Consider the following 13,914-nt stretch of genomic DNA (forward strand, 5'->3'; position numbering starts at 1 on the left):
CGGACTTCTTGCAGTTACATATGAGATCTAATGTCTCATCACAATACAATGGAGAGAAAATTATGCTTCTTCAATGTTCAGATGGCAACTGAAAGAGATTTTTTGTCTTAAATTTTCATTTGTCATCTTTCAAGATTTAGTTAATCAATCTCTTTAGTGGATGGCCGATTGATATCATACAAATCTTTTTGCATGATGTTTAATGAATATATCTCCAATATGTTGTCCCTTACCAAGTTTGATACGGGGAAAATCTCCAATTTAAAATAAGTTCGGTATATCTTGGGGGATTGGTCCCTATTTTTTTTTTTTTTTGGTAATTAAGAAATTTTTATTTACCAGTAATATTTACAAGCTGTGATCAAGCTTAATCTTGACATAAGTCCCAGATTTTAGTCATTCAATTCATTGTCCTCAGTCCTAACTACTAAACTACTAGAAATGACATCTAACTATACATTAGGATAGTAGTTAAGTTCCATCAATTTTCGTTGTAGTCGATGTTTACTAGCTCCTCGACCATGCACATCTTGTGTTATTACTTTGCTTAGCACTGCTTCTGATCGTTGTTCACCTTTGAAAATTCTGCCATTCCTCTCTTGCCATATATAGTACAGACTACCTGCCAGAATGAGTTTATACAGTTCAGTTGTTGTGCTCCTACCCTTATAGTATCTTTCTGCCCACTCAATTTCATTAGTCCATGTCATTGCTTGCCTATGAATCCCTTGTCATCGCAGCATTGCTATCCATACTCTTGAAGAATAAGGACAGCTAAAGAACAAGTGATCAATGGTTTCCTCCTCATTGTTACATAATGAACAGGTTGCATCATCCACATAACCCCATCCCCTCAATTTGTCTTTAGTCGGCAGCCTTCGATGTGCAACTAGGAATACTGTAAAGATCCATTATGGCAATCCAGCATTGTTGTACACCAGTTTCCTCCATGTTACTCTAGCAAATTCACCTCGAATCTTCACATACATAGTATTAATGGAGAAGCTTCTTATTTCCTCTACATCCTCCTCTGTATAACCAACTTCCTCAAAATATTGTTTGGCTTTCAGAATCTTCTGTACCATCCAAGAAGCTTGCTTTGGCTCAATGCTCCACAGTGAATTTTGTTTCTTGTAGTATACATGTATCCATTGCACCCACATTTTATCCTTTTTCTTGCATAAATTTCATAGAAGTTTGCATATAGCTGCCTTATTCCATTCCTCTATATCAAGCAAACTTAAGCCACCTACTGCTTTAGGCTTACACAAGCTATCCCATGACAACAAAGCTTTCTTTGATACTTTCACACCCCCAGTCCATAGATATGTTCGACACACTCTTTCAATGAGTTGAATCAGTTTCTTTGGCAGCAAAAACACCTGAGACCAGAACACTTGGATAGAGAATAACTCACTCTTAATTAGCTGAATTCTTCCTGCATAGGACAGGAACTTTGATGTCCAAGATTGAATTCTCTCTAACATCTTTTCAAGTAGAGGATGGCACTGCACCAATGATAATCTCTTAGAGCTGAGAGGCACTCCCAAGTATCTAACTGGTAATGTTCCTTTCACAAAGCCTAGAACTTGTAAAATCTCTTGTTGCTTGTCATCATGCACTCCACCAAAAAATCTATATATATAATGGAGGGACTATAGAAGGTCACTTGGCACCTCGCATATGTCAAGAAAGCTATTAATCTTTTTTCTTCATTTTCTACATTATTACCCACTTATTCTTTTCATTTCAATTATTTATGAAATCCAAAAGTCATGTCCCTTCATGAACATCCAATGAAGATAACTAAAAAAGTTATTACTATTAAATAAAAACAACTGTTTATTCCCAAGACAATCCAATTGCCACATTTTAACGAACTTCTTGCAGTTACATATGAGATCTAATGTCTCATCACAATACAATGGAGAGAAAATTATGCTTCTTCAATGTTCAGATGGCAACTGAAAGAGATTTTTTGTCTTAAATTTTCATTTGTCATCTTTCAAGATTTAGTTAATCAATCTCTTTAGTGGATGGCCGATTGATATCATACAAATCTTTTTGCATGATGTTTAATGAATATATCTCCAATATGTTGTCCCTTACCAAGTTTGATACGGGGAAAATCTCCAATTTAAAATAAGTTCGGTATATCTTGGGGGATTGGTCCCTATTTTTTTTTTGGTAATTAAGAAATTTTCATTTACCAGTAATATTTACAAGCTGTGATCAAGCTTAATCTTGACATAAGCCCCAGATTTTAGCCATTCAATTCACTGTCCTCAGTTCTAACTACTAAACTACTAGAAATGACATCTAACTATACATTAGGATAGTAGTTAAGTTCCATCAATTTTCGTTGTAGTCGATGTTTACTAGCTCCTCGACCATGCACATCTTGTGTTATTACTTTGCTTAGCACTGCTTCTGATCGTTGGTCACCTTTGAAAATTTTGTCATTCCTCTCTTGCCATATATAGTACATACTACCTGCCAGAATGAGTTTATACAGTTCAGTTGTTGTGCTCCTACCCTTATAGTATCTTTCTGCCCACTCAATTTCATTAGTCCATGTCATTGCTTGCCTATGAATCCCTTGTCATCGCAGCATTGCTATCCATACTCTTGAAGAATAAGGACAGCTAAAGACCAAGTGATCAATGGTTTCCTCCTCATTGTTACATAATGAACAGGTTGCATCTTCCACATAACCCCATCCCCTCAATTTGTCTTTAGTCAGCGGCCTTCGATGTGCAGCTAGGAATACTGTAAAGATCTATTTTGGCAATCCAGCATTGTTGTACACCAGTTTCCTCCATGGCACTCTAGCAAATTCACCTCGAATCTTCACATACATAGTCTTAGTGGAGAAGCTTCTTATTTCCTCTACATCCTCCTCTGTATAACCAACTTCCTCAAAATATTGTTTGCCTTTCAGAATCTTCTGTACCATCCAAGAAGCTTGCTTTGGCTCAATGCTCCACAGTGAATACTGTTTCTTGTAGTACACATGTATCCATTGCACCCACATCTTATCTTTTTTCTTGCATAAATTTCATAGAAGTTTGCATATAGCTGCCTTGTTCCATGCCTCTATATCAAGCAAATTTAAGCCACCTATTGCTTTAGGCTTACACAAACTATCCCATGACAATAAAGCTTTCTTTGATACTTCCACACCCCTAGTCCATGGAAATGTTCGACACACTCTTTCAATGAGTTGAATCAGTTTCTTTGGCAGCAAAAATACTTGAGACCAGAACACTTGGATAGAGAATAGCACACTCTTAATTAGCTGAATTCTTCCTGCATAGGACAGAAACTTTGATGTCCAAGATTGAATTCTCCCTAACATCTTTTCAAGTAGAGGCTGGCACTGCACCAATAATAATCTCTTAGAGCTGAGAGGCACTCCCAAGTATCTAACTGGTAATGTTCCTTTCACAAAGCCTAGAACTTGTAAAATCTCCTGTTGCTTGTCATCATGCACTCCGCCAAAAAATATGGAGCTTTTATCAGCATTTGCCACTAACCTTTATGCCTTTGAAAACTTCTGAAAACACTGAAACAGTAGCTGAACAGATATAGCATCACCTCGACAGAACAACAATAAGTCATCAGCAAAGCTCAGTTGCACTATGTTCATTTTTCCACATTTAGGATGGTAATTGAAGTTAGGGTCCCTCTTGAATGTCTTTAATAATCTTGTCAGATACTCCATAACCAATACAAATAGATAAGGAGATAGTGGATCTCCCTGTCTCAATCCTTTCTTAGCTTGAAATGGCCTAGTAGGCTGCCCATTAATGATGATGGAATATGAGACTGTTTTTATACATCTCATAATCCATTGCACAAATCTCCTTGGCAACTGCAGATATGTCAACACTTGCTCTAAATAACCCCACGCAACTGAGTCATAAGCCTTCTTCATATCTATTTTTATCATACATCTAGGAGAAACACCTTTTCTGCCATACCCTTTAACTAACTCATGACTAAGTATTATGTTGTCATTTATCAGTCTACCAGGAACAAAAACTGACTAACTTTTATCCACCAGCCCATCCATCACTCCTTGTAATCTATTAGTTAGGACCTTAGATATAAGCTTGTAAAGTAGTGTGCAACATGATATTGGCCTGTACTCAATAATTTTAGAAGGATTTTTCACCTTAGGTACAAGTGTTATTGTTGTACAATTTATAGGCTGGCACATAGTTGAACTTGAGAAGAACTCCATTATTGCATCTGTAATTGTATCTCCTACTACAGGCCAAGCTTTCTTGAAGAATAAAACATTGAAACCATCACACCCAGGGACTTTGTTGTCACTTATGCCTTTTAGAGCATGATATATATCCTCCTTTGATACCTCTGCTATCAGTTGCAGTTGTTGCACCCTATTCACCATAGGACCATCTCTCATGACAGCTGGATTAATAGCAGGCAACTCATTTGCTGAGGAACCTAATAGTTGTTAGTAGAACCATGTCACTTCCTCCTCAACTCCCTGCCTTGTTTGCACTGTATCCCCATTACACTTTATTAATCTTCTGATCTTGTTCTGACTGTATCTATTTTTCATATTTGCAAAGAAATATGTTGTATTGGCATCACCTAGCTTTAACCATTTTACTCTTGACTTCTGCCTCATAATACTTTCCTCCACCCCTAACCATTTCTCCAACTATACTTTTATTTCTTTTTCATCAGCTACTAGGGCCTCAGATTGACCAGGATCCTTCATTTGTTCTTGCAAAGCAATTAGTCATTGCCTACATACCTTGATCCGATCACCAATAATATTATACTCATTATTATTTAACACCTTCATAGCCTGCTTCACTCTTTTTAGTTTCTGTCAGACATTCCTCATATTGTTTTGTTCCTGTGGCCTCTCCCATGCTTCACTTACTATCTTTATAAACTCATCGTGTTCAGCTAGATAATTTAGAAATTTGAATGGTTTAGGACTACAATCTTCATCCTCCTCCAATGCTATACTCAGTGGGGAATGGTCAGAATAATGTGGATCCATAATCCATACCTCTAAGTGTGGCATGTCCAGCATCCATTCAGCATTAATCAAAGCTCTATCAATCTTGCTATAAGTGTGTCAATTTGTCCATGTAAAGCTCATTCCACTAGTTTTCATTTCTGTTAATCCAGTGCTTTCAATAAACTCACTGAAGTCTCTAACCTCCAGTTCCTGCACATGATTACCAATTGGTCTATCTTTCCCTGATCTAATGGCATTATAATCCCCAATTATCAACCATGGCCCATGTTGTATAGAGTGTAATCTTGTCAGTTCACCCCCCACAGACTTCTTCTATCTTCCAAACTATGTAATCCATATACAACTGTAAAAGTGAACGTCATATCCAATATCCTAACACAAACTGAAGTGTGTATAATTTGAGAAGTTCTACACAACTCTATGCAGTTTATTTCACTTGAATCCCATAGCAACCATACTCTTCCTCTACTACTATATTCATAGTTGTCTAAGCATGCCCATCCAGGTGTAATTTTCCTTATAATTTGCATAGCCATCTGTTCTTTTATTTTATGTTCTAACAATGCAATCATATGTACTTTGTTACTTCGAATGAACCACTTCACCTCTTTTTGTCTAGGAGCTTTATTTAAGCCCCTTATATTCCAAGCTACTAACTTTATACACGTATGAAAATGGGTTGCATAGTCCCTTCCTGCCTATTATTACCTTGATGTTTACTTGTTCCTTCCTCCATTTGTCTTGGCATTGCTAGCTGCAGTTTAGACTCTGTGAGAAGATTAAAACCATTAAGCACATTGACTACATCAACTGGTTGCCTCTCTCTACTTCTACCTACTGACTTTCTTATAACAGTCCGCCACACTTGTTCTTTATTTCCTTTCAGTGCTCCTATACCAGCACTAGCAACCAATGTAATAGTGCTAGCATTTCCTTCAATATTAGGCTCTATCAACTTCGATTGCTCCTTAGCAACAGTTTCCTGCACTTTGGGTACACGTTTAGGTTGCCATTCCTGTTTCTGCTTTGCATTCTTAGCCTTCAGTTTTGGTCTTAGCTGCTCATCTACTCTACATTTGTGGCCAACTTGCATACATTTAGTACAGAACTCAGGGACCCAATCATATGCTATTTCTTGAATAAACTCCCTCCCATTTGGATCAGTCACCTTGATGGACCTAGGCAAATTTTTAGTAACATCTATTTCCACCAATACTCTTGCATAGGAGATCCTATCAACTTGAGTAGTACAAGCATCAATATTGTGATGACCCAAAAAGTTATCTTATATTTTAGAACTCGAATATGCACTCTTAAGCCTTAAAATATCTTATTTTTACCCTCCTCTATTTGCGTGCGCAGTCCCGGCAGGTTTTCGGAAAGCTTTTATGTTAAAAACTAATGAAAATAAGAATTTTTACCTTAAAAGTTGATTTTAGTTAACTTCAATCAATATTTTTGGTAACAGGGCCCAGATCCGTACTTTGACAGTCCAGGTAGGTCTGTATCGAATTATGAGATCTGGGCGTATGCCCGGAATCGAATTCGGAAGTCCCTAGCTCAAGTTATGAATTTTTGATGAAAATTAATTATTTTTAAGAATTGATTGATGTTTGGCATTGGTAGTTCCGGGTCCATATTCTGGTTTCAGAGCCCGGTACAAGTTCATTATGATATTTAAGACTTGTCTGTGAAATTTAGTGAGAAATAAAGTTGATTTGACGTGATTCGGACGTCCAGTTGAGAAAATATAAATTTTAAAGTGTTCTTGAGAATTTCATTTGATTTGGTGCCAAATTCGTAGTTCTAGGTGTTATTTTGGCGATTTGATCACGCGAGCAAGTTCATATGATATTTTTAGACTTGTGTGCATATTTGGTTTGGAGTCCCGAGGGATCGAGTGAGTTTCGAATAGGCCACGGAATGTTGTGGACTTTGGAAATCTAGTATTTTGCTGCAACAGATGTTCTGGCATGTCCTTCTTCGCGTTCGCGAAGGTACTCTCGCGGACACGAAGAGTAAACTGGGCAGCTGAAGATTTTTTCTTAGCGAACGTGAAGGCTTGGTCGTGAACGCGAAGCGATGGGGGTGTTACCCTTCGCCAACGCGACAAACCCATCGCGAACGCGTAGTGTTAGGCATTGGGGAGGGGGAGTCAGCCGTTTCTTCATCGCGAACGCGAGCAATGACTCGCGAACGCGAAGGCCAGGGGGAGTAACCATCGCGAACGCGAGCTGGGCCTCGCGAACACGAAGGCTTGGCAGCAGTACCCTTCGCTAACGCGACAGTGCTCTTGCGAACGCGATGAACACTGTCGCCCAGCACTTAACAGAATCCAAAAACGGGATTTTAGCCAAAAATTTATTTTCTCAAAAACCAAATGGTGAGAGGCGATTTTTCAAGAGCCATTTCTTCCCTAAATTGTTGGTAAGTGATTCTAAACCATTTTATTTCAATTACCCGTTATATTTCTTGAATTTTAAACCTAAAATCTAGAGTTTTCATGGTAGAATTAGGGGTTAGGGTAGAAACTAGGGATTTCGGAAATTTGGGGATTTAAACCTCAATTTGAGATCAGATTCCAAAACTAATTACATATTCGGGCTTGGGGGTGAATGGGTAAAAGGATTTTGGTCCGAACCTCGGTTTTTGACCAAGCGGGCCCGGGGTCGATTTTTTGACTTTTTGGAGGAAAATTTGGGAAATTTAATTTATGAAAAATAATTGATTCCTTTAGCAATATTTGATATTATTGAGTCATTTTTGAATAGATACGAGTGATTTGGAGGTGAATTCCAAAGGAAAAGCTGTGATTGAGAATTAAGTGGCCTTCAGAGCGAGGTAAGTGTCGTGTCTAACTTTGGCTTAAGGGAATAAGTATTATGTGTTTATTTGCTACGTGTTTGGTTGTTAAATACGATGTATAGGTGAGGTGACGAGCATCTATGCGTCATTATCGAGTCATAGCATGCGAGTGAAATTCTATTCTTGTCTATTTTGTAGCCTTAAATTCTACTATCCATGCTTATCGGGTTATTTAAAATGATGGGTGACTCATATCTGATTTCACTGAGATTTGGTAACTTTCGAATATTGATTCAAGGTTGAGATTACATTGTGTTATTGATTATGGGTAAAATACTGGTTTCTTTATGATACTCTTATCTATCCATTGTTATTGATTTGGTGATTGGTAAGGAGGAGTGTAAAGCACGAAGGGTGATGTCGTACATGCATTATTTATATTGTGAGGAAGAGTGTAAAGCATGAAGGGTGATGCCGTGCATGCATTATTTATATTGTGAGGAAGAGTGAAAAGCATGAAGGGTGATACCGTGCATGCATTATCTATATTGTGAGGAAGAGTGAAAAGCACGAAGGGTGATGCCGTGTTGTTCTATTTATTTATTTGGTGAGGTTGAGAGTAAAAGTACGAAGGGTGATACCGTGCCGTTCTATTTATTTATTTGGTGAGGTTGAGAGTAAAAGCACGAAGGGTGATGTCGTGCAATTTTCCTTTGCTGTTTTAATTGCTCAATTCATTTAAGGATTTTCTGTTTAATTCTGTCTTTTTATTATTCTCACTCTTTATATTGTATTCCCCCATTGTATGTCCCCTTCCCATTATTTTTGCGTTATTGCTTTATTTACTGTTGTTGCCACTAGCATAATTATACTATTCAGGTTATATGTAGGTGTCTTGTCCTAGCCTCGTCACTACCAGTACAAGGGGTCGGTTGTACTGATGCTGCACTAAGCACTTTCTGTGCAGATTTTGATATCGGCTCAAGTTGATCGAGGTTTGCTACTGGTCCGTTGTCCGGAGACTCAAGGTAGATCTGTCGGCGTTCACAGACCTTGAAGTCCCGGTCTATCTTTTATGGCCTACTATTTTCTTTCATTCAGACAATTGTATTTCTTTCAGACTATTACTTGTAGTAAATTCTAGAATGCTCGTGAATTATGACTCCAGATCCGGGTGGTAGTAATTAATACAATTTTATGATATTCCGCACTTATTATATTTCATCTTAGTTAATTATTATTATTTACTGAATGGAAATAAGGAATTGGTTTAACGATTTTTCTAACGTTGGCTTGCCTAGCAAGTGAAATGTTAGGCGCCATCACGGTCCCGTCGGTGGAAAATTTCGGGTCGTGACAAGCATATAGAGGGATTCCCAAACCACTACTTATCCTACTTAGTGACCTATATCCCCAGCAATTCAAAGGCAAATTAGGATACTTGACCCACACTGGTATAGTTTGAAGCACCTTTTTATTGAAATCAAAATCAACAGACCACATTTTGACAATGATAGGCTTGTTATTCAACATGTGAGATCGTGAATACAATACTTCATCTCTATCTTCAATAGAATTGAAACGAACCACAAAATATCCATTATTGTGAAAATACACCTTAGGCTTTGCTACAAAGTTCCATACTAGCAATGTACCTTTCCATGACACCTATTGTTGGACTTCCTCCAACAACATACAGAATTAACACTTGCTTCCACTTCTGAGTCTCCTTCTCAATTTCTTCCTTGCAGAGTTCCACAATCACCTCACCATTTTTGATAGTTGGTGCAATAAAACTCAGATCCATACCTTTTGCTGTAAAATTCGATCCCACGAATAGATTTGCCCACTGTTTCTGCCCTTTATCAGCCTCTACAGGAGGTAAATTCATTTGAGGTTGAGTTATCTCTGATGTAGTCCCTTTTTCCCCTAGTTCACCAATAATTGGTGCAGAACTCTTACCAATTGTCACATTTTTGCTTACATTAGGGCTTGCATGTATCATCGGACCATCAACAACTACTTTACCACTATGATTGCCTTTATCCAGTGGAGTTTTCATACCTTCCTTCGTGGTTGACAATGGCGGCCACTGTTCCATTGGAGCTTCCCCTTGATCTCTAACCATATTGCTCTCATTCCTCAGAATTGGAGTGCTCGTTCCTGTGTAATGAGTTACTTGGCTCGTGGTTGCAATTTTCTTCGGCCGTCCCCTCCCCATGGCAGTTGGCGTACGTTAGCACATGCACTCTAACGTGCGCTGGATGAGACTGAGAGCGGTTTTTTCTTACACACACGTTTTTTTTATGATAGAGAGAATTTATTAGTCTTTAACTATTTTCTTTTCTTTTTTCCCGGTTATCTTTTTGTCTTATAATTTTTGTAGGTGTCAATTTAAGTACATGGATAATATTGCAGAAAGAAAAAAACTTGCCAAAGTAGCATCCGATGATAGTTTTTGCTTTTCGCAGGTTTTATGCCATTTAAACAGTGGTGATGATAGATAATTTTTTTCCCCTTCGGGATCTCCCGGTAATTAATATTTTCGTTTTATACTTTTCTTCAGTTTTCCTTTTTCGTCTTTTTTTCCCGGTGAAAATGTTAAGGCGACACATTTTTTGAACCAACAAACTTATTTTTCCAATATGTGGTTTTACAAATACTATCGCAATAACTAATATTATATCGGAAACAATAATATGATGCTATATTTCACAATTCATTGTAACTATGTGTCTATAAATGTCTCCGGACAATTTTTTTTGTTATATTAATTACTGGACTTCCGAGATATAATAAACACATTATTTGGTCTTTGTCTTTATTTTGACGTGATAGATAATTCCTTTGCTTTTATTTTCGATCTCCGTGTGGCACATTATTGAATCATAATAAGTGTCATCTATGAATAGTAATCATACATGAGTGGAAGGGAGAGAACTTAGAGTCTCCAATAGTGAAAAATGTTGGAAAAATGACATTGTATAACCGCTTTTAAAATAATAGCCGAAAATTGTATGTATGTATATATACACACACATACATTATGCATGTTACATACAAAAAAGATATAAATTTTATATAATTTTTTAGCTACTGAATGTAAATAGTTTCTAGCGCATGCTAAAAGTGAAAAAAGCCCAAAATGTTAACTCTAAATAAAATCACTAATACTATTGTTTATGAACTGAACTTAACAACCTTTAAATCGAAAAGGATGCTAGACAATTTATATTACACTTTTCTCTATAAGAGGGCCGTTAATTATAAATCTCTAAGAGAAAGTAGGTGATGCTTTCATTTGTATTTATGTTTTCTATTTTATGTGTTCATATGTATTTTTGTTGTACACTTGTTTTTATTTTTTGTAATAATTCATGTCTTACAATTATATCTTTATTTTAAATTTATTTTTTGTTATTTTATTTTTTATATCTTATGTCTCCATTATATATACAAAAGGTATATTTTATCGCGCGTAGCGGGGGCAAATTAACTAGCATGAATTATAACTTAGTATGTTTAACTCAATATTATATTCCATTCTTTGTTTGTTTCTTATAAATTGTCTAATCATTCGAGCGAAAACTTCTTTTTTGGATATAGAGGCAAAGCATGTAAAAATCCGGCGCGAAATATACCTAAAATGCAATAAAAGAAATCTAACTTTTTTCACACGATTTAGGTAGTCTAAAGTTCATTCACACATTTGAACAAATCAACTAAAAATTAATATATTTATTATCAACCCGCTTAAACTTAGACGTATTGAATAGATTGAAGTTTTTATGTGTTAATTTTGACACCTTATAATCAAAATGTTTGAAATGATTTGTGAAGGCAATAGCCAATAAGGGACTATTGTCCAACCCACTTATACAAATAAATAAATAAATATTCAAATGACATGTTTCACAATTAATAATATCTAATTTTAATAGTTTAAATTTTTAAATGTAGCAACTTATATTATGTGGTATCAAAGTAGGCAAAGGTTGAGAGTTTAAAATCTCCAGTCAGCCATAAAACCAAATACCCTTGAATGCTTAACTTAACTTGAAAAAAGATTAAATGTCAGCGTGAAAGAGCGTAGAGAGGATATACGATATAAATAAATGAGATTGTTCTCCGAATTCAATAACAAATTTAACATTTTAAATGAAACGGTTCTCACAGCTCAAGAAATAATACATTTTTTCGTGTATATTCTTACTTTCTGAAGCTTATTGCGCTGATATATCCATCTCTTCCAAGAGAAAAAATGATGACTATAAAATTTAGAAATTTGTGAATCAATTGTCATAACCAGAATAATGGGACGAGTAAAATGTGAAAATTCGGTGAGGTTCAACCAAATGTCCAAATTTATTTAGCTAATAGCAATTAGCAAGTTATGCTTATCAATGCCATAAGTTGTATTCTTCAACCGAATTGTTAGACTAGTATTGCAATCATATTTCTAGTTTTCCTACTGAATTTATTTCAAACGTAAAATTTACAACTTGTTATGGTTTTGTCTCCACGTAAAACAAGTGAGCTGGAAAAGCTTCTATTCCTATATCTTTGTACGTAAGAAACCCCATTAATTATGGTGTGTGTTCTTATAGATCCTAAATTTTTTTAAAATAACCCTTAACTCCTCAAATACACTCTTCATTGGCCACAGCACTCAAATACACTTTTAGATGGAACCTTTCATCTAAAAGCAACTAATCAATATTTATGTCTCAACTTGTACTTGATCCCGCTTTCTGTCAATATCTGCGTGAATTGTTTATATATATATATATATGTTAAAAGCACGAAGTCCCTATCAAAATGTCGTTCACCTTTTTTACTTAATTTCACACTAGACAAAATAGTCATTTTATTTTCCTAATATTTAGGACTTCAAAATCCACTAAAATTTTACTTAAGAAGATCATAATATTTATGACTTCAAATTCAATTAAAATTTACCTTATTAACTTTTTTCCTTATTTGACCAGTTTTTATAAATATACTTTTGGAGTTTAGCACGTGGCCATTAAAGTTTTTTTTAGTTCTTAGCCTCTAAGGTATATAGTATTTTTTTTCCTCCAAATTACCAATAATTGATTACCTAAAAATCTTGAACATTCATCACCAATGCATGTTCTCCTTTTTCTGTTAATTTAATCTTAACTTTAAATTTCTAGAAGTCTGAGTTAATATGGTATTATTTTAGAAATAAATTAAGTTATAACCATACTATGTGAATTTGCACCCCCCCCCCCCCATAATTTTGAAAAATTGACCTCAACATTGTGAACTCTTGAAATTTCAAAATTGTTATTAGCAGAGTGCATTCGGGGTGAGTTTAGGATATATAGTATTAACTTTTATTTGGTATTGGATGAACGTGCAAATAAGGGAATAGACTTAAATCAATAAGAATCCAGACAATTGTTTTACACAAGAAGAAGTTTATTTGGCTTGTCTATAATTTTGATCAACTTTAAATGAAGAACTATTTTTTTGTTTGTTTGTATAATGACATTATGAATGTAGAGTTTACAAAGAGATGCTAGATGAGATACAACAACATAACATATTTGTATCATAAATAACAAAATATTTATAACTATAAATACTAGTATAAAAGTAATTACACTAAATTCATTAAGCAAATTTTGAATTCAACTATATATTGTATCAATGTACTAATATTTATTTTCATCAATTACACATATATATAAACTAGTTTAATAGTTAAGTGTCAACAAGTGAAAACTGCTATGATAACCATGTTGGTTTGACATGGTAACTTTTAAGTTAACGACCACTCCAAAATTCCTCTACATAAATGCTTTCGAAAGACTTTTGAGTAATTAAAACCGGCGACGACGGCCAAGAGGCTTGTTTTCGGTCCATACTAGTGATGTTTTACTTGGTTAGGACTTAGGAGAGTGACTCTCATAAAAGTTATTTAACTTTTCACATGTTTGTATATCTCGATCATTTTATGAGATATTTATTATCTTTTATATTTGGAATAATTCTGTCTACCAAAGCTTATACAAATAAGAAATTGCTATGATAACCATTGTTGGTTTGGCACGGTA

The sequence above is a fragment of the Nicotiana tabacum genome, chromosome 22 (genome assembly GCF_000715075.1).
Source record: "Nicotiana tabacum cultivar K326 chromosome 22, ASM71507v2, whole genome shotgun sequence".
NCBI lineage: Eukaryota > Viridiplantae > Streptophyta > Magnoliopsida > Solanales > Solanaceae > Nicotiana > Nicotiana tabacum.